Source organism: Parambassis ranga, chromosome 5, assembly GCF_900634625.1.
Source record: "Parambassis ranga chromosome 5, fParRan2.1, whole genome shotgun sequence".
NCBI classification, from domain to species: Eukaryota; Metazoa; Chordata; class Actinopteri; family Ambassidae; genus Parambassis; species Parambassis ranga.
Genome location: NC_041026.1, coordinates 3043823 through 3065362, shown reverse-complemented (window position 1 = coordinate 3065362; position 21540 = coordinate 3043823). Strand labels below are relative to the sequence as shown.

General features: G+C 44.9%; 1 long non-coding RNA gene across 1 annotated transcript in view; it reads left to right on the top strand.

Annotated features, from left to right (window-relative positions):
• The first annotated feature begins 13579 nt into the window (after positions 1 to 13579).
• Positions 13580 to 21540, top strand: part of LOC114435393 (uncharacterized) — an 18214-nt gene continuing 10253 nt past the window's right edge. The window contains exon 1 of the long non-coding RNA XR_003670592.1: positions 13580 to 13593. This is a non-coding gene — a long non-coding RNA (uncharacterized LOC114435393). The remainder of the gene's footprint in view (positions 13594 to 21540) is intronic.

Here is a 21540-nt window from a genome sequence, read left to right as displayed (position 1 = left end):
CTTCATTCTCAATAATTTATGATACATGTTCCCTGATTGATCCTGAGAAGTGGAGGTCTGCACACCACTCACACTTTACACGAGGAAGATGGAGGAGGAGAGTCTGCTGCAGGAGACAGACAGACAGACAGACAGACAGACAGACAGACAGGCAGGCAGACAGACAGACAGGCAGACAGACAGACAGACAGACAGGCAGGCAGACAGACAGACAGGCAGACAGACAGACAGACAGGCAGACAGACAGACAGGCAGACAGACAGACAGGCAGGCAGACAGGCAGGCAGGCAGACAGACAGACAGACAGACAGACAGACACAGACAGGCAGTGGGAACTTTTACAGACAGAAGCACGGCTGTGCGATGGGATCACCTGTGTCTCCTATTGTGGCCAACCTCTACATGGAAGAAGTGGAGAGAAGAGCCCTGAGTTCCTTTCCTGGAACCACCCCCACCCACTGGTTCAGATATGTGGATGACACCTGGGTCAAGATCAAGACCCATGAAGAGGAACGGTTCACAGAACACATCAACGCAGTGGACAACAACATCAAGTTCACTTGGGGGGAGACCTGGGACAACAAACAGGAAACCCACACACACGGACCAGTACCTGTTGTTTGACTCACACCACCCTGCAGACCTGATAAAATCACTCATGGATAAGCAGTAAAGGTCAGAGGTCAGGCTATGGATCTCTGGAAAGCAGTAAAACACACTGTTAGCACAAGCATGAGGATGTCTGTGAGAATGCCTGGCTGCAGACCTTGAACCAGACACTTAACCCTACGTTTCTCTCAGTGTTTGTGTGCTTGTTGAATATGTGTAGATGTGTAAAAGTGAAGTAGTGTAAACAGAGTACCTGAGTAGGTAGAAAGTAAGTACAGACCATTTACCATTAGTTCTTAACATGTCTCCTTTAAGAGGAGGTGTGTGTGTGTGTGTGTGTGGACGGCAACAGGTGAATGTACAGTATGTACAGTACTTAATGCTATACAATGAATGAAATCCACCTCTGCAGCTTTCTGCATTGTCTCTTGATCTATGTCTGTATTAACTCATCGTGGCCCTTACAGCAACATAACAGCCAGCTCTGCTATAATGCATCAAGAGAATAAATGAACAAAAACATCTGTCAGCCAGATGTAGACATGCACTATATCACAGATTATTTCTACAATTAGCTGTAAATACAGAAGTCTAACCCCTCATTTTCAAACTCTGTCACTGTTTTATCTATTTGCATAAAACAGTCTGCTGATCACATGTGGCGAGGTCAGCCAATCAGAGACAGGAGCCTCGTGTGGTCATCTGATTTACGGGAAACCGTGTAGAGCAGAGATGCCCCTCCCCTCTCCCATGTTTCAGAGACCTGATAATAAAGACTTGCACAAGTGTGGGTCTTTATAACGTGGACTCACACTTAGTATGCATGGCATCTGGTGTGCCTCGTCTCAGTGTCATGCACACCACAAGTGCCACTCTGCTTAATAAAGACTCTGAGTTGGTATGAATGATGATTTGGTTCTGCTGTTTCTCATGGACTCAGTGTGTAGTTGTAGCAGCCTCAGTCACTGACACGTCTGTGCCACACTAAGAAACAAACTGCTGACGTCAAGGTCATGTGACTTGATTGTTTTCTGGGGATGTAGGGGTTAATGATGCTATTCTGATATTTCTCATAATGAGCGTCCTCACATCCTCCTGAAGCATGAACAGACAGAAAGCATAACAAGCATCAAACCCGTTCAGGTCTGCAGGTTTGGCCCCTAGGGTGCCCAGAGGCTCTGGAATCACCACTGCATGGACGACATTTGATTCGTCATGTAACAGGGGGCGCATGGCTCCGGTCAGTGAAAGAAGACACTCACTGAATGTTCAGGGGGCCGAGTCATGCTGGATGCTGCTCATGCCAGAATACACTGCAGTAACTGCTGCACCACTGCTGGGAGCCCCAGAGCTGTGGGAGAAGGATCCAGTCCTTCAGGTATTGCAGCACATGACTGCAGGATGGGTAAAGGCTCAGACATGCATTCAGGACGGAGGAACAAACCTGGTTGGAGAGCTTGGTTCTGGTCGGTGGAGCGAGGCCGGTGCACAGCTGGCTCCACACCGGCGTGCAGGGAAGCTATGGGCTGAGTCTGAGATCACTCCCTAATCACTGTATATGGCCCTATATAGAGCCTCCACCAGGTTGTACTGCTGTCCGAATTCTTAGTGAGAAATTCTAGAGCCCATATGGGACCCTCAGTGTGTCCCACAAGGATGGACAGGACTCAGCATTGCACTGACAGCAGCAGTTTGTTGTTAATGTCTCTATGTTCTGCACTCACTCAAATCAGATGATCAATACAGGTCATCAATACAGCTGCCAAACCTAAAGCTAATGCTAAGCTAAGTGTACAGCTGCTCAAAGGTCTTCAGCTTTATTACAAACACAGGCTGAGACAGGAAGACAAAGAAGGAGCAGAGGACAGCTGTCTCACTCTGTCTCACTGATCTGGACAGGGGTCAGCAAAGAGTGTTGTTGTTAGTTTCTGCTGGATCTGTTACAGCACTCTGCTGCTGGTGGGAGTGGCAGAGCAGAACCAGAGCAGAACCAGAGCAGGACCAGAGCAGAGGGGAACTCTGAGATCTATTTTCATGTCCAATCAGTGAGCTCTGGGGGCGGTGACTGAGTCCCATCATGCATCCTCCTCCTGGGCTACAGACATTTTTCACATTTCCCACACAGCATGTGACGCTGTCTAAGGTATTTTGGGTCATTTGGTTTCCTCAGAATGTCCGGCAGCCCGGAGAACCCTGCCCACAGAAATCAACTAAACATGTGTTCAGTCCACGCTGTATATATCTGGAGGATTCAAGTGAAGTGAGAAGCTGCAGATGCTCTCAATGAAGCGGATCCAGGGAAGGGCTGTGAGTACAAAGGCACATCGTCACAGCTCAGTCTGAGGACTTTAAAAACACAAGCTTAGTGTGAGCACCATCAAATATATTGATTGAATATCTCATTTGTTTTCTGTGTCATTAGTTTGTAAAACCTGCGCTGTGTTTTGGAGGAAGAACTGTGTTGTTGGACTGCATCTGTTCTTCCTCTAAAGTTCTGTGTGTGCTTCTATTTATTTATTTATTTATTTGTTAGTTGGAAAGTGGTCGAGGTCGATCATTACATTCTTTGTGAGCTTTACATGGTGTTTGCTGTGACTACAACAAAGAAAGAGCCCAACAACTCTTCAGAAGACAGACCTGCTGCCACAGCTTCTAAATGAATGTGAAGTGTCCCACACTGTCACACTAAGTTCAGACTGAATGTGTCCTTCAGCGCCACCTGCCGGCAGAGGTGTGTGTGTGCGGCAGTGCAGACTGTAAAAGCTGACACAGTGTCCCCTTTGCTGTTGGACTGTTGAACTGTAATTAATGCACTGCTCTGCACTGTCACTTCACAAGGTCACTTTAGTATAGTCACTGCACGATGATGACTATTTGCACTGTTTACTTCATCTTGCACTACTTGTACACTAGTACCACCTCACCGACCCATGTGGTACCTGTTACATTATGACATTATTACACTGTTCCACTCGTTCATATAAGGGTCTATGTTTGCCAGTACAACCGCCACTCATTTTATGTTCTGTTCATTGTGTCTGTTATGTCATGTCAGTTTAGCCTTACTTTAGTCTATTTACCTTAATTTTATCTTAGTTCTATCTTATTTCATGTTAATTATTATATGTTCTTATGTATGCACCAATCACTAAGGCAAATTCCTAGTAATGTGAATCCCCTTCACTTACATGGCAATAAACACGATTCTGATTCTGACAAACAAACAGGTTTACTGGTTCAAATCAATATTCTGCTCTCTGTTGAAAAGTTTCTTCCTTCCTTTTATTATTGTTTCATTTATATCAGGACTTAAGCTGTATAATTATATATATAATTTATATATATATAAAAGGTTTAATAAACATCTCAGTTCCAAAAAAATAGAATTTTCTAGCTAGTTTTTGATGTGTCAGGCTTTACATGGATGTATAATTATGAACATGACCACTTTGAGTGACAGCTGTGCTGTATCATTGGTAGACTGTGATCTTTGTGCTTCTGTCTGATCAGCTGAAGTTACTGCTTCCAATTTACACACAGAGGTGTGTTCTATAAATAATGGCAGTGTTGTTGTGTCAGCACACAGGAGGTCAGGTTTAGTTTCACTTGCAGCAGCTCTGTGTGTTGTAACAGTGAAACAAAGTAAATCCAGTGAATGTTTCAGACCTGATGTGAGCTGCTGTCTGTTGAGCACGAACATTTATGATGTTTACATTTATAAGAGTCGTAGCATGTAACTGTCCTTCAGCGCCACCTGCTGACAGAGGTGACAGGTGACAGCATCAGAGATGGTGTGTTTACAGACTCACCAAAATAAAAGCCTGAGAGCAAAACCTGGTCTGAGGCTCTGATACTAAGCTAACAGCATGATTAGCCTGTTAGCATCTACATGAAGCATGAATAACAACATGCTGACTGTGTGTTTCTGTGTCATGTTGCTGTGTTTGTGTGAAGGTGTGAGCTCTGCTATGAGTCAGTGCGAGGACAGAGAGGAGGGAGTCCCTCCCTCTAAAAGACCCTGTGGGGACCATGAGAGCCGGACCAAAGCTCAGAGGTAAGAGGACTATGAGTCAGTGTGAGGACAGAGAGGAGGTTGTGTTTTTATTTTTGAAATGATTTATTTATAATTGTGTTCTCATCTTCAGTGTTGTTTTGTGTGTTTGTGTTCACTGAGCTGCTGATGATCACAGTTTTGTATTAAGTTCCCTGTGTGGTTATGGTTTAGATGTTTAGTTATGGTTTATTACAGACTGCAGCATGAAGGTGGAAACTTCTGGAAGTCAGGACTGATTCAGCAGGTGAGTCTGTCGATATCTGATCAATCATCAGTGTGATCACATCATTGATCTTTACTGCCTGTAACTGATGATTTTTTATTGAACGTCAGTTCTCTATAGAACTGTTCCCTTGAATGTTTTCCCACTGCAAGCTAATCTGACATGGTGTCACTTCATCTCATACATACTGCTGCTGCTGATGTCCTCTGGCTTTTCCAGGAAGCTGTGATGACGTCAGAGGACCTTCTGAACATTCTGCAAGATCTGACAGATGAAGAGTTCAAAACCTTCAACTGGTTTCTGCAGCAGCCCGGCTGCCTAGAGGGCCACGCACCCATCAAAACATGCCACCTGCAAAAGGAACACAGGCTGGAAACAGTGACTGTGATGGAGCAGACATATGGAATTCCTAATGCAGTGCAGGTCACCTGGAACATTTTAGGGAAGATCCCCAGGAAGGACCTGCAGCAGACATTGGATGACATCAGGAACACTAACCCTGGACCTTCAACTCAGACTTTGTCTTCTCCTCATGCTGAAGGTGAGAAGCTGCATTCTCTGTTATGTACGACAGCATATTAGGGCCATTTTAAGAAAAAGAAATACTGACCTGGAAAGGGGGGGGGGCGCTAATATTCTGAGATTAAAGTAGCAAATTTGTGAGGAAAAAAACTCAGAAATTTATATCCGTGGGAGGTGTCCAGGAGGCATCCGAACCAGATGCCCGAGCCACCTCAGCTGGCTCCTCTCGATGTGGAGCAGCAGCGGCTCTACTCCGAGCTCCTCTCGGGTGACTGAGCTTCTCACCCTATCTCTAAGGGAGCGCCCAGCCACCCTTCGAAGGAAACTCATTTCAGCCGCCTGTATTCGCGATCTCATTCTTTCGGTCACTACCCAAAGCTCATGACCATAGGTGAGGGTAGGAACGTAGATTGACCGGTAAATCGAGAGCTTCGCCTTCCGGCTCAGCTCCTTCTTCACCACAACAGACCGGTACAGCGACCGCATTACTGCGGAAGCTGCACCGATCCGTCTGTCAATCTCCCGCTCCATTTTTCCCTCACTCGTGAACGAGACCCCGAGATACAAACTCCTCCACTTGGGGCAGGAGCTCTCCTCCCACCCAGAGAGGACAAACTACCTTTTTCCGGTCGAGAACCATGGCCTCAGACTTGGAGGTGCTGATTCTCATTCCAGCCGCTTCACACTCGGCTGCAAACCGTCCCAGTGCACACTGGAGGTCCCGGCTCGATGAAGTCAACGGGACAACATCATCCGCAAAAAGCAGAGATGAAATCCTATGGTTCCCGAACCAGATCCTCTCCGGTCCCTCGCTGCGCCTAGAAATTCTGTCCATAAAAATTATGAACAGAACCGGTGACAAAGGGCAGCCCTGCCGGAGTCCAACATGCACTGGGAACAGGTCTGACTTCCTGCCGGCAATGCGAACCAAACTCCTGCTCCGGTCATACAGGGACCTAACAGCCCTCAGCTGAGGGCCACGGACCCCATACTCCCAGAGCACCTCCCACAAGATGCCGCGAGGGACACGGTCGAACGCCTTCTCCAAGTCCACAAAACACATGTGGACTGGTTGGGCGAACTCCCATGAACCCTCCAGCACCCTGCGGACAACCTGCACAGAGATAATGTTTTGCTGGTTTTCACCTCAGGTTTGTTTTTATAATTCCAAACATGTGTAGAAGACACAGTTTGCCACTTTCAGGTCTGTGTTGGTGATTCCATGCTTGCACTGCAGGGGGCACTAAGCTGTAATGAAAGGAAGAGTGAGACTGAGGAACCTGATTCACACTGATAAGATGTTCTGATTGTAGCTTTTACTGTTTCTCATGAGAACACAGCTCTGGCTCAGATGGGTGTGGAACAGTGTGGCACTTTTGTGTCGGCCATGTTGTTTCACCTGCAGCAGAGACGTGTTTTGGACAATGATGGATCTGTATTGCTTTGTAGGAACAGACTGGGCTGCCTCTAAAAGTTAATGCTCAATGTCTGTATGTGTACACACACTAACCTACTCACTGTCTTTGACAGATGGGATGGTTCCAGTACCGGAGCCACGCCACATCACATATTACCAACAGAAACTCCAATCCCACTTCCAGGACAGGTTTCTGTGTGCACAAGAAGGCTGGGCAGAAGATGAAGAGTGTCTGGTTGATATCTACACAGAGCTATACATCACAGCTGGCCGTGACATACACATCAACACACAGCATGAGGTCCAACAGATCCAGAAAGCCTGGAGGCCCAGAGACACTGAGACATCTGTCAAACCCAGAGACATGTTCCAACATCCTTCTGGAAAAAAAAGACCTGTAAAAACAGTGCTCACCAACGGAGTCGCAGGAATTGGAAAGACCTTCCTGGTGCAAAAGTTTATTCTAGACTGGGCTGAGGGAACAGCCAATCAAGATGTGCATCTCATTTTCCCCTTCTCCTTCTGTCAGCTGAATCCACTGATGGGAAAACAGTTCAGTTTGGCAAACCTCATTTATGAATGTATCCCAGAGGCTAAGGGCATCAAAGAGGAGGCCCTTCATTACATCTTTACTGCTCTGCAGTCATCAGGAAACCGCAACTACGACAGGAGTGAGTTCAAGCTTCTCTTTGTGTTTGACGGACTGGATGAGAGCCGCCTTCATCTGGACCTTCATGTTGACGATTGTCACTCTGTTGATGTAACTAAGTCCACCACCACTGATATCTTGGTGAAAAACCTCATCAATGGAAAACTGCTGAGCTCCGCTCGCATATGGATCACCACACGGCCGGCAGCAGCCAAACAGATCAAGTGTGTGGATGTGGTGACAGAGGTCAGAGGGTTCACTGACCCACAGAAGGAGGAGTACTTCAGGAAGAGGTTCAGAGAGGAGGAGCAGGCCAGCAGGATCATCTCCCACATCAAGACATCACGAAGCCTCCACATTATGTGCCACATCCCAGTCTTCTGCTGGATCACTGCTACAGTTCTGGAGGACATGTTGGAAACCAGAGAGGGAGGAGAGCTGCCCAAGACCCTGACTGAGATGTACGCAGAGTTTCTGATGTTTCAGGTAAATCAGACCAAAGAGAAATATGGACCAGAGTCCAGTCAGTGCATTTTTTCACTAGGAAAACTGGCTCTTCAGCAGCTGGAAAAGGGCAACATAATCTTCTATAAGAAGGATCTGAAAGAGTGTGGCATCGATTTCAGTAAAGCCTCAGTGTACTCAGGAGTGTTCACAGAGATCTTCAAGGAAGAGCGAAGAAGGAAACAGAAAGACACGACATTCTGCTTTGTTCACCTGAGCATTCAGGAGTTTCTGGCTGCTTTCCACCTCATACACTGTTTCATCAAAGGGGACACTGAGGAGCTGCTAGACTTCCTGAGGGGTGACGACGGCGATAACAACAGCGATGACGACAGCGACAATGACGGTCATGAAGACGGCGCCGAGTTATCTCTGGATGACATCCTGGACAGAGTCATGGAGAAATCTCTGCACAGTGAAACTGGCCACCTGGACCTGATGGTTCGCTTCCTTCATGGCCTCTCTCTGCAGTCAAACCAGAGACTCTTAGAAGACCTGCTGGGTGAGACAGAAAACTATTCAGAGGCCATCCAGAGAGCCATCGACAACCTGAAACAGAAAAGCACTGATACAGTGTCTCCTGACAGAATCATCAACATCTTCCACTGTCTGATGGAGATGAATGACCTCTCAGTCCATCAGGAGATCCAAGAGTTCCTGCAGTCAGAGAATAGGTCAGAGAAGGAACTCTCTGAGATCCACTGCTCAGCTCTGGCCTACATGCTGCAGATGTCAGAGGAGGTTCTTGATGAGCTAGACCTGATGAAGTACAACACAACAACAGAAGGACGATTGAGACTGCTTCCAGCTGTGAGGAACTGCAGAAAGTTCAGGTGAGTCCAGATGTGACCAATCAGTGTAGATTATTGGTTTAGTTCTTAGACACATTCACACTGTATGTTTCTCTCTAACAGGGCTCCTTGTGTTCATTGACACATCACATCAGCTGTGTTTTTGTCTCAGATGTTCTTCTACTGTAAAAAAACATTGATTTTTTTATGTTTCTGTTTGAAGCTGTTAAATGAATGGACAATAAATGTGTCTTTATTTGTAGTTAAAACAGCTGTATGTGGCCAAAGTGCTGCGCAAACAACATAAATACAAAGACTGCAAAAACTGCAGCACAACATCATGGTATGCAAACATGCAGACACATACCATTACACAAACAGTTCAATCAGGATGTCACACAACACAGAATAACTCTTGAAAGTCTCTGAATGAAAGAGAAGAATTTAACTTTCAGCAATATCAGCTGAAAGAACCTACAACAGAGAAATAAAGTGAAATACACTGTCAAAATGAGGTGATGAGAATGATCAGAGTTTTTGTTACATGTCAAACAGTCAGATCAAATGAGATCACTGCTACTACTTAAAGTGTCCCTTTCATAATGTTCTGATATTTCTGTCATCACAGACTTTCTGACTGTAACCTCTCAGAGACTTACTGGGAAGTTGTGGCCTCAGCTCTGAAGTCCGACCCCTCCCATCTGACAGAGCTCGATATGAACGGGAACAAACTGCAGGATTCAGGACTGAAGCAGCTATGTGCTGGACTGCACAGTCCTCACTGCATACTGCAGGTTCTTAGGTCAGTTAATGTTATTATTAGGCTGAGGTCCAGTTTTTAAATCATCTGTCAGGACTGACAAACAGAAAAGGACCACAGACATGTGTATCTTCAGTCACTGTTGCTTTGATGACAAATCAGATCTAATCATATGTTCAAAGGTTGCTCAGTAATTCAATAAATAATTATTTTCTTCCATCCCAGTAACAGTAATCTGTATGTTTTAATGTTATTCCATATTATTAAATTATCAGTGGTATCAATGGCTCTATCAATGTCTTGTATTGTCTTATTAGGTTGTGTGGCTGTGGTTTGTCAGAGACCAGCTGTCTACCTCTGGGCTCAGCTCTGAAGGCTAACCCCTCCCAGCTGAGATATCTGGACCTCAGTGAGAACAATCTGCAGGATGTGGAGCACCTAGGTGGTTTTCTGGAGAGGTGTAGCCTGCAGACTCTGAGGTCAGTCTCAATATTTTTATCTACACTGCTCTACCTTTTACAATTAATATCAAAATCAGTAGTGTTAAATGTGCACATTTCATTTCATTCAGACTGAGCAGCTGTAACCTCTCAGAGAGAAGCTGTGAAGCTCTGTCCTCAGTTCTCAGCTCCCAGTCCTCTAGTCTGAGAGAGCTGGATCTGAATAACAATGACCTGCAGGATTCAGGAGTGAAGCAGCTGTCTCGTGGACTGGAGACTCCAGACTGCAGACTGAAGACTCTCAGGTCAGGATACAGCTTTTGATCATCAGTTAAATTCTGCTTCATGTTCATGTTGAAGTTCTGTTGGATTTTCTTCTTTCTTCTTGAGTTCATGACATGTTTTGTACCTCCAGTCTGTCAGGCTGTCTGATCACACAGGAGGGCTGTGCTTCTCTGGCCTCGGCTCTGACCTCCAACCCCTCCTATCTGAGAGAGCTGGACCTGAGCTACAATCATCCAGGAGACTCAGGAGTGAAGCTGCTGTCTGCTTTACTCAACAGTCCAGATTGTAGTCTGGACACTCTCAGGTACACAGAGACCACAGAGCATGAGTCCTCCTCAGTCTGTCAGTTTAGCTCATATATCCACAGCTGTTGATGGATGGACTGAAACTGCAGAGAAGAAATAATCACTGATCCCTGATGTTCATCTTTCTCCATCATTAAGTGTCCATCATGTTAACTTCACTTTTCTTTATACACGTTCTTCATATCAAAATACATACAGACTGATTTTCAGTCACACTTAGTGCAGATCAAATACAAAATGATGCCCTACTTATTAATTTCCTCAGCTGTAAGAACCACTGAATTATTTCCACAAACAAATGTTCCTGAAACAATCCATATGTGAAGCTTCAGAGGAGACAACAACACAATGGTAGAAGGAGGAGTTCCTTCAGTCAGAGACAGAGAGCAGGGAGACACTACAATATTATCACTGTAAAAACTACACACAGACATGAGTGAATGTATTATTTGAAGTGTGTCAGAAACTCTTCCATCCATGACACATGTGAACCAGGCTTGTGTTTGCATATAGAGTGAAAGCAACAAACAGTCAGAGACAGTGTGGCTTGTTTGCTGCTTTGGATAAATGCACAATGCTGAGATCAAACCTACACTGTTGCTGCATGAAGAGGATTTTACGGTAAAGCACTGACAGAGAGCAATATTTCACAGAATGGAGGACATGAATACACACAGAGCAGATCAGGAGAGACTCTTCTGGAGTTGGCACAGATGAGTTTCAGTCTGTTTGTGTGTCTCTGACAAACTGAGGAACTCCGCTTCATGTTGATCAGCAGTTTGGACTCATGTTGGTTAGAAAATCATTCTGACTGTGTTTCTTCCTGCAGGGTGGAGCATGGTGGAGAGCAGTGGTTAAAACCTGGGCTGAGGAAGTGTAAGTTTGACTCAGTCTTTCTCATGTTATTGTGCATGAGTCAGTGTTCTATCAGTCCATCAGAGCTGTTGTAGCGCAGCCTCGGCGGTTGGATTTCTTTGGTGTTTACTGGAGTTTATTACTCCCCAGCAGGAGTTTTAGGTTCCAGCTTTGTCATTGGTTTTCCTTTTTTCTCTTGTTAGGGAGCTTTAGTGTGTTGTAGTGTCTTTGTGTTTGTTTGGGGCACTGCTCAGCTCTGAGTTCATGAACTGCAGCCTAACACTGAAACCAGCCTGTGTAGCTGCCGATCTGAGAGTGGGGACGAGTGGGGAGGTGCAGACATGCTGTGTGTGGGTTTCCCCTCAGCCTGGGACATAACAGAGACAACCAAAGCAGACAAAAGACAAATCCAATGAGAGACCAAAAAGGGTTGAAAAGGTCCAAACACAGGAATAAACAGCTCCACAGTCAAAAAGCAGGCAGGACTCAGACACAAAGAATCTCATCCAAAGGGTCAGACTGGACTGATGGACTGAAGAGTGAAGACACTGAGACACTGAGCTGTGAGCAGCATTATTAGGGTTAGGGTTAGGGCGATCAAACGCCAATGTTTAAGAAAACGAGTTACCACCAAAATAAGTTTCACACGGGGTCTCTATTTAAAGTTTTTAATCAATTAGTAACAAAACACGTTATCCGCCATGTTTCCCTGCACCGCTTCTTCCCTTTTTTCCCAATCTGCTACAAACACCCTGATTTTCAGCACAATGCAGCATTTCCATTCAACCAATCACGGGGCAGCTTTCCAACTGTCATGGCGGAGCCCTGTCAGTAGATAGAAAGTATGTCCAGTCGTCTTTTAAATGAGTGTTTTAGCTGTGTGAAATGAATAACTTTGACAGTATCCATGAGGCAGTCCTCGTTTCTTCCATGGGAAAAAAGTGGAAGCCTTCCATACAGAATTCCGAAACTCAGCTGGAGGGAAAATACCGGCCATTTCCTGTTTGCATACTAAAGAGAAAAACTTTTGTCATGCGGATCAACTGACAGCCGGCGAAATAATATTATTAGAAATACATATATAAATACATAAAATTAGTTTTGTGGATGAAATGGATTTATAGTTTTTGGGTGGAAAAAAGATTTGATTGTTTAATAAATGTTCAAAATCAAAATATAGATTAGATTTTTTGATGTTATTACAAACTCATGATGATATATTACAGTTTGAAACATAAAGTAGAAGTTTTCATATAAACCCTTTTTGGGAAAGAAAACACTTTTTTCTGGATTTATAGTGTTTTGGAAGCAATCTCTTCGTTTGTTAGGCGGGACAGCCGAAACCAGTTAAACAAGCTTTTACTGACAGCTCTGAACAGACCACATTAACTTATCATTCATTTTAGTGCAGCCGCCACAACTTCCATTTCACTAAACCAGTTTTTTAATCTTCATTTATTATATTTCCTTTTATTTTGCTTTTTTGCTTTGGTTTCTTTCTGTAACACTGGGCTTATTTTCTATGAAGGTTTGAACTCTGACAGTGTTTGAACAGGAGAGAAAGGAAGAAAATAGAAATAACTATTGTATATATAACCTAGAAAATTTCACAAGAAATTTTGAGTGGGCCAATGCGCGCTCGCCCACACTCTGCTGCCGGTCCCCCCATTATATACCACCAAATCTCATTCCTGATCACCGGCATATGTGAAAGATGCCACTGATGGCATTTCATGCTTTTACAGTGTTTCTGATTGGTTTCATATAAGGTTTAATAGGCCCTAAGCTTCTCCATTAATTCTTAATTTCCATTATTTCCTATGAGGGGGGTTAGGTCAGCTTAAGTGGCTTGCCTGTGAAAACAAAAAGTGGCACAGACATGGGGATTCAATATTTCAGAGGTCTAATGTTTATCTACATTTTACATTTTGAATGAAGGTTCTGTGTGAAAGCATGCCCAAACGCCATGCATTCAAAAATTTACAGTGATTTGATGCCTGTGGGGAGGGTTTTTTCAAACACCGTTTGTCCGATCGCTACCAAACCTCAGAGGGTAGTAGTCCTGACCGAGCCGGTCGATTTGATGTATAATTTGTAGGGGTGGCTAGCGCTAGTTAGCTGTGTAATGAATTAGAGGCTTTTATTTTGAAAATCATTGTGTGTCTGTGTAAGTGTGTGTGTGTGTGGGGGGGGGTGGGTTGGGGACACTCCCTAATGAATGTTAAAACATGTTTAAGTGTTTTATTTTGAAAATCTACACATCAGCCATACCCTGTTATTGTGCAGGGTCTTTATTTTGAAAATCCATGTTTGTGTGTGTGTGTGTTGGCAGGTGTGTATAGTGTGTGTCTGCATATTTCTGGGTGGCTTGTATGTAGTTTACCAGGCCTAGTAAGGTCTGTAATGATGTGGAGGCTTTTATTTTGAAAATCTGTGTGTGTGTGTGTGTGTGTGTGTGTGTGTGTGTGTGTGTGTGTGTGTGTGTGTGTGTGTGTGTGTGTGTGTGTGTGTGTGTGCGCGCGCGCGTGGGTGTAGTTGTGTATGTTCCTGTATGGTTGTGTATGTGTGTGTGTGTCTGCCTCTGTATGGGTCAATACAGTGTAGTTACATTGGTTTGAATGAACCCATTGTATTGTTAATGGGAGCGGCCATCTTTGATGATGTAATTAGAGAAGTCAGTTAGAGCACCTGTGGAGGTTACCATGGAAACGGCTCCCTCAGTTTTCAGCTCCCTCCCTGGTTTTGTGACTTTTGCCTTTTTTTCTCTCTCTCCCCATTCACCGTCTATGTCGTTCGCCCACTGGTTTTTTGCGATTTACGTGAAAACCGTACGTCGGAACGGAAAGAAAAGTCACAGCACAGGTGTCCCGGTATAGCCGGACGTCCTGTAAAAGTTTCAGGTCGCTCACATTAAAGCTGTGGGACTAGTTCCGCTGTAAATGTGTCCAGAAGAAGGAGAATAATACAGAAGCGGAATAAGTATTTACAATAGTAACAGTGGAACAATATCAGGATAGATCAGGAGGTCTGAGTCTGGTCTTTCAGTCCAGATCCTCCTCCAGACTCTGATGAAGGAGCTTTTGGATGATGCTCTTTATCCAATGATACAGTTGATGCTGCTGTTCTTCTCATGTTCTAAATGTGTCGTCTGTCTTTACTCACATTGCTGCAAATATCCAGTTTGTGTTTGAACACAAAGCTGATAGTTGTGTGTTTGTTCATTCAAACATTAGTGACAAAAAGTCTGATGATAACTTTGTATGAATGAACAACACATCAGTCAGTAAAGACAGAATGAAGCCATCAGATGTGTCAGATGATAAACTGCAGCTGTGTCTTTTTCTCTCCATCAGATTTCTGTCAACTTGAAGTCGACACAAACTCAGTGAACACAAAGCTCAAACTGTCTGACAACAACAGGAAGGTGACACATGTGAGAGAGCAGCAGCCATATCCTGATCATCCAGACAGATTTGACTGGTACCATCAGCTGCTGTGTAGAATGTTCTGACTGGTCGCTGTTACTGGGAGGTCGAGTGGAGAGGATGGGTTCATACATCAGTGAGTTACAGAAGAATCAGAAGGAAAGGACACAGTGATGACTGCTGGTTTGGAGGAAACAATCAGTCCTGGAGTCTGAGCTGCTCTGATCTTGGTTACTCTGTCTGTCACAATAACAGACAAACATCCATCTCCTCCTCCTCTGGCTCTGACAGAGCAGCAGTGTATGTGGACTGTCCTGCTGGCACTCTGTCCTTCTACAGAGTCTCCTCTGACACACTGATCCACCTCCACACCTTCAGCACCACATTCACTCAGCCTCTACATGCTGGGTTCTGGTTGTGGTCTGGTTCAGTGAGTCTGTGCTGTGTGTAGAAGCAGAGTGTGTGGAAGTGACAGCAGCTTCAACTTTGTGCTTTAAATGTTGATGATGTTTCACTTTCATTTGAATCACTGACTGTGATTTCAGGTCAGAACATGTTTTTGTCTTAGAAGCAGTGAAATGAAGAATGTGAAGCTGAATTTATGATCATGAACTTTGACATGTCCTCACAAATGAAAACCCTTACATTAAGAAATGCATGATTCCATGTTGTTATGGCTCTGATATTAAAATGTAGTATTATAATAGGAGTTAATGGACCTAAGTGGAAAACACCATTTAAAACTGCTGCAATACAAACACTAATAACTCCAACTCAATATTTTGGATAAACTTTGACATGACAGATATAAAATAATGCCTGAGCCTCCCAACTTGTAAAATAACTTGTTTTGTGCATTTTTACATTAAATATTTGCATCATGCAATCTAACTGGCATTTAAAGCGTTAAACTCCTCCAATGATGTTTGGTAGTTCTGAGCAGTCCTGAAGCTGTTTCACATATTTATGCAGAAAAATATGAATCTGTTAAGTTTTTATAGCAGTTTTTAGAAGCGGACATTTTTGTCCTGATGACACAAAGGGTAGTAAAATGTGTTTCCCAGTGTTCTGGTGATGGATCAGAAACATTTACATTTCAATTCTAAAATTTGTGTTGAACTGCCCGATTGCCCTTTTTTCCTCAACCTGTGACGTCGGTGGAACTGCGATCACTCACCTGCACTCCTGCCCGGGACGTTAAAAAGAAGCAAAGACACAAAGAAAATATAATACTTATGAGTGAATGACACATCTTTGAAAAATATTTTATAATTTGAAAAAGTAAAAAAACCTGCACTGAGGGGTGAAGTGGACATCAGCTGAAACTGCTTTAGTATTTTTCCCCTTTCTTGTATTTATGATAAAATCAGGAATTTACTGTTGACGTATTGACAGGTTTATTTAAGGAGACGTCGTGACGTGCCGGCCGCTGCTCATTTGCATAAAACAGTTGGAGGCAGATATGAAGGATTTTACTGCTGCGTAAATATTGAAACTGGTTTTTGAACGTTGATCCAAAAAGTTCTGATCCCCACAGTGTGTGTGTGTGAACACTGTACACTGAAAACACATCATGTTAATCAAAGGGAAACAAACACAGATATTAAAAGTGTGAAAGATTCAGATTAAAATGATTGATCCCCATAGAGAATATATCTCTAACAGATTCACACACATCACAGTGTAAACATGCAGCTTCACACACACTGAAGCTTCATCTCTGTTGTGTCTCTGTGCTTGAAGGAGTCACACAGACACACTGTGCTGTGTCACTGTGTCCTCATATTGTTCCTCTGTTGTGTTACTGTCGATACAAACTGCTTCACACATGTTAACAAAAGAATAAAAACCAACATGAACTGATGTGAGTGTGAGACATGAAAACACATCAGTCTGTCCAATGGCGCCACCTGCTGACAGAAACCTGTGATCAGCTGCTGTCTGTCTGTCCCCTTGACGTCCCCCAGCAGAGACAGGAGGACAGACAGGACTCAGAGCTGCACAGCAGGAGTCCTTTGATATGATCATCATGTTTCCTGTAAAGCACAGAGAGGACTCCACATTAGACTCACAGGAGCAGCAACAGGAGCAGACATTCTTCTTCTGTTACTTACATGTTACTCTGATGGTCCATGTTTGATTTGAACTGAAGAAGACGTCTCAGAAGACGAGACCCTCTACCTACCCTGCTCTTCATCACACACACAAACACAACAACACTCTGGCTCCTACCTTGAGTTTTTGTACAGCTGAACTCTGATGACCAACTCAAACAGAGAAAACCGACAAAGCTTTAGTGTCATCCGTCCCCCTTAGCAGTGATTCAGAGGTCCTGCTGAAGCTGGATCACATGTTTGTTCTACAGTGTGAAACTTCCTCATTCAGACATATTGTGTGCAGACATCAATGGAGCATGAAGAGAGTCAGTCTGTGGATTCTTCCAGCTAAACACTGAGATTATCATCAGATTATATTGTATATATAGTTTGAATACATCAGTGTTACCATCTACATATATGTTAAAATCCATTCCTCTGTGGGATCAATACACTTTAACCTTTGGGGTTCAGATCAGAGTCAGAACTGTTTTTATTGGTCAACGTTCAATATTCACGCAGCAGTAGAATCCTTTATGACGTCATCACGTCACGACGTAAAACCTCAAACACTTTAATATAGACGAGCTGAAACTAAAGAAAGTCCCATTCACAGATCACGCTGTTTATCTGTCGCCTTAAATGTTGCAGAAAGTCGTTTCACAGCAAGCAGAGAGAGTTTTTAAAGGAGCCGGTGACATGGAGAGATCAGCCAATCAGAGACTGGAGGAGGTCATGTAGGAAACACTCCCTCTCCCATGCGGTGGAAACCATGACGCCTGGTTCAGAACCGGTCTGTCCACTTTCTGTTTGTTTATTTTCAGTGGTTCCAGTCGGCTGCACACGGACACAAGGTAAGAACACATATGTTCAAACAGCACGGATTCTGATAGGAAGAAGGCTCGAAAGAGACATGGGAGGAGTTGTTGAGCCAAGAACCACGTGGAGGACCCTGCCCCCCTCCAGCTGCGTTGCGACACAAGCTGGTTTCCTTACAGGGCGGCGGGGGTTATTCTCTTTTCTTCACGCTGTAGCACATGTTCTTGTTAATAAATCACTCCTCTCGGGTTAACAGCTTTCTCTTCTTCTCTCCCACTCCCACAGACACACACGCACACACGTCACTGCGCGGTCCTCTTAAGGAGACATATCACTCACATACCCGATCCTAAACTATTCGCTGCTCACTCATATCAGAACATATACAGGTGAACAGTGCAATGTTTGATTTTTTTTCCTAGAGCTCTGTTCCTGCACATAAAGCGGGCCTGCAAAGTCCACACCTGTGACCTCAAATGGTGGTGACTGTTGTTCTGTCCCTTGGTAGTGGTGCAGTAGTCTGTTGTCCAGCCTTTGCCTTGAATTTCTTGCAAAGTACACAACTCTCTTGACTATCTGCCGTGCCCTCAAAATCCAGTATTTCTCTCTGGTTTGCACTAAAGTGTCTCATACACCTGAGTGCATCATCTTCTCATGTTGATCCTGCACCAACATTTCTGTGTATTGGTGGTTGTTGGGAAGAATCCATGGGTGCTTTTGTCTGTATGAGAAGTGAGAATGCTTCATCCAGAAACGGCTTCAGTTCTCAGATTTTGGAATCGGTGTTGGGTCTTTTTCCTGCTTTCAGGAGAGCAATATCAGGGCTGAAACTCTGAGTCTGAGTTATCTTAATCCAGTTTTTTCTGCTCTCAGTTCACCACACATTTTTGTGCTGGAGCGTGTGTTGGTGATAAACCTCTTTATCCAGGCTGTCACTCTGAACACAGTTTTTACTGTTTTACTAAGCTTACTGTATCTTTCCAGACATAAGACAGGTTTTAAGAGCTCTGTGTTCTGATGAACCAGCTGTACAGCAACCGGATACTTGGGACTGAGTTCAGCGTTCACCTCATAACTCCTCCCTCCCTAAGTCATGTTGTGTGTCCTTGGGCAAGACACTTCACCCTAGCCTGTGGCGCACCTTGCTAGTCATTTTATGACACTGCTTGGCAGCAGCCTTAAACAATTTCCCTCTGGGATTACTAAAGTATCTAAAATTAAAAAAAAATCTTCTTCAACAGCATCCTGAGTGTTCTCTGAATGGTCAGAGATGGGCAATGCACTCTGCTGGAGGTCCTGTACAGTTAGACCTCTGGAAGGAGGGTCAGCTGGGTTCAGTTTACCTTTACAGTGTGACCATGACTGTGGGTCGGTTAGAGACTGGATTTCTGTCACCCTGTTTGATACAAACTGTTTCCACTTGTGAGCAGAACTTTGGATCCAGTGTAGCACAATCATTGAGTCTGTCCACAGTCTGATTTGCCTCCTGTCCATCTGCAGTGCTTTTATGAGGGTGCTCCCGAGCCTGGCTGCTATTACAGCTCCCATCAGCTCCAGGCGTGGGGCAGGGTCATTGTTTGAGAGGGGCCACCCTGGACCTTCGTTTCTCCCTGTAGATAAGCAACTGCGCTATAGGCCTTTTCACTGGCATCACAGAATACATGTAGTTTTAAATCCTTTCTGTTCTGTGGCTGCAGGTGTGTTCTGTACCACCGTGGGATTGACAGCTGGTGCAGTTGAGGAAGCTCTGAACACCACTGCTGCCATGTTTTTGTCAGATCAGGTGGTAATTCCTTATCCCACTCAAGCCCTCTCTTCTGCATTTCTTGAAAGAGACACTTTATCCTGATGGTGAAGGGTGTCAAAAATCCCAGAGGATCGAAAATCCGAGCAGAGGACAGGAGAACACTTCGTTTGGTGTTTTTTCTTTCTTTCAGAATGATAAGCAGCCCTCTGAGGTCGAACACAAAGTCATCAGTTGGTGGTCTCCACACTAAGCCCAGTACCTTCAGCACTGATCCGTGTGTTTCTGGTTCTGTAGTGCAGTCCATCAAGCTCTCTTGCCATTTTTCTTTGAGCTCAGGAGAATGTCGTCATCCATTTACATAGATCCATTCCTGCAGCTGACATAATGTTCTTTGCTGCTGTGGTTACAGCATGGGCTTCGGTCACCTCACATGCACTTGCAATATAGTCATCCACGTAGAGTGAGGAGCTTATGGTTTCTACCACGTGTGGATGTTGTGACTCATATTGTTTGAAATGCTTTCTTATGGTTGCTGCGAGCAAGAATGGGCTTGAAGAAGCTCCAAACACCACTCTTGTCATCCTAAGCACACGCAGCTTCTCATCCTGCTCCTCTGTGGGTTGACCTGTGAACCACAGAAATCTTGGAGGTTTCTTCAAACCTCTGCAGTGCCTCAACATCCTCTGGACTCTAGGTTTCTCGTTTGTGATGCCCAGAGATTCAAGTTCCCAGAATGCATGCATCCTCACTGAGCTGGATGTGCATACATGTTGTCTCAGTCATGCTGGACACTGCTACTGGACCCTGCACTGCCCATCCAGGGTGCTCTCTAATGCCACAAGGCTCTCTGTCAGTCTCTCTATCCGCCTGACACTATCTTCCAGTAGTAGTCCGAACTTAATTAACCAGAAAGTTCAGGTTTATCATCTCCAGGTTTCAGGTAAGTAAACTTCTCTCTCTTACAAAGGGCATCATTGCAGTGAATGGCAGTCTTATATTGGCTCCAAAAATTCCTGCCACTTCTCAATAATAAGCTTTCTCACTGTTTGGTCGCTCTGCTGAGAGCTGGCAGAATGTGCGCTGACGTCACTTGGTTGCCAATACTCACAATACATTCGGTGAGCGCGCGTCTTCAAATTGATGATGCGGTCTCTGTATTCCTCTGCTAGTTCAACCTCCGATTCAACGTCCGCCAGCGAAGTGTGTTCTTCCATCACATGATCATGACGTTGTACGTCTCTCCTCCCACCCAGAGAGGACAAACCACCTTTTTCCGGTCAAGAGCCATGGCCTCAGACTTGGAGGCTGATTCGCATCCCAGCCGCTTCACAGTCAGCTGCAAACTGCCCCAGTGCACACTGGAGGTCCCGGCTCGATGAAGCCAACAGGACAACATCATCTGCAAAAAGCAAAGATGAAATCCTGTGGTTCCTGAACCAGATCCCCTCCGGTCCCTCGCTGCGGCTAGAAATTCTGTCCATAAAAATTATGAACAGAACCAGTGACAAAGGGCAGCCCTGCCGGAGTCCAACATGCACCGGGAACAGGTCTGACTTACTGCCAGCAATGCGGACCAAACTCCTGCTCCTGCCATACAGGGACCTAACAGCCCTCAGCAGAGGGCCACGGACCCCATACTCCCAGAGCACCTCCCACAAGATGCTGTGAGGGACGTGGTCAAACGCCTTCTCCAAATCCACAAAACACATGTGGACTGGTTGGGCGAACTCCCACGAACGCTCCAGCACCCTGCAGTGGGTATAGAGCTGGTCCAGCCTTCCACGAATCTCATCCACCCCCAGTGCCTTGCCACTGGGGAGCTTTTTGACTACCTCGGCAACTTCAGAACAGGTGATAAATGAGTCCACCACTGAGTCATCAGCCTCGGCTTCCATAACGCAAGGCGTGTTGGTGGGATTGAGGAGACCCTCACCTCCACTGAATACAGTGTTGGCAGAGTACTGCTTCCCCCTCTTGAGGTGCCGGATGGTTTGCCAGAATCTCTTTGAGGCTGACCGATAGTCCTCCTCCATGGCCTC